Raw genomic sequence first — 470 nt, 5'->3', positions numbered from 1 at the left:
TTTTTTTTTTTTATCAATGAAGATTAAATAAATACATAAATAAATGGAGCCAGCTTTATTATGAAATCCCGTTTTCACTTTAATGACTATTCAATATTCTGTTAAAGATAACTCAGCTGAAAAATCATAAAAAGACAAAATTATTGGATCTCGCCAGAATATTTCCCTCAAATATGTTTAAAGAAGAAATACTTCTTAGAGTTAGTTCAACTTTATTCTAACCTTCAGATGTACAAATCGCAAAAGAAGAACTTTAAAGCAGAGCTTAAAATAAAAAAAATATATAACTGTAAACAAGAAACAAATCTACATACTAAACTGAACAATAAAAATAGACACAATGAGTGCAAATACATCAAATGATGAAGAAAGCATATACCTTTTTAAAAACAGATGTTTTTGTAGAATCTGGTTCATCAGAGATTTAATGGTGAACTAAAGTTCATTATAAGGATATATATATATATATA

This window comes from Nematolebias whitei, chromosome 2 (assembly GCF_014905685.2).
Source record: "Nematolebias whitei isolate Nwh7 chromosome 2, NemWhi1, whole genome shotgun sequence".
Taxonomy (NCBI): domain Eukaryota; kingdom Metazoa; phylum Chordata; class Actinopteri; order Cyprinodontiformes; family Rivulidae; genus Nematolebias; species Nematolebias whitei.
Note: the sequence above shows the minus strand (reverse complement) of the source record.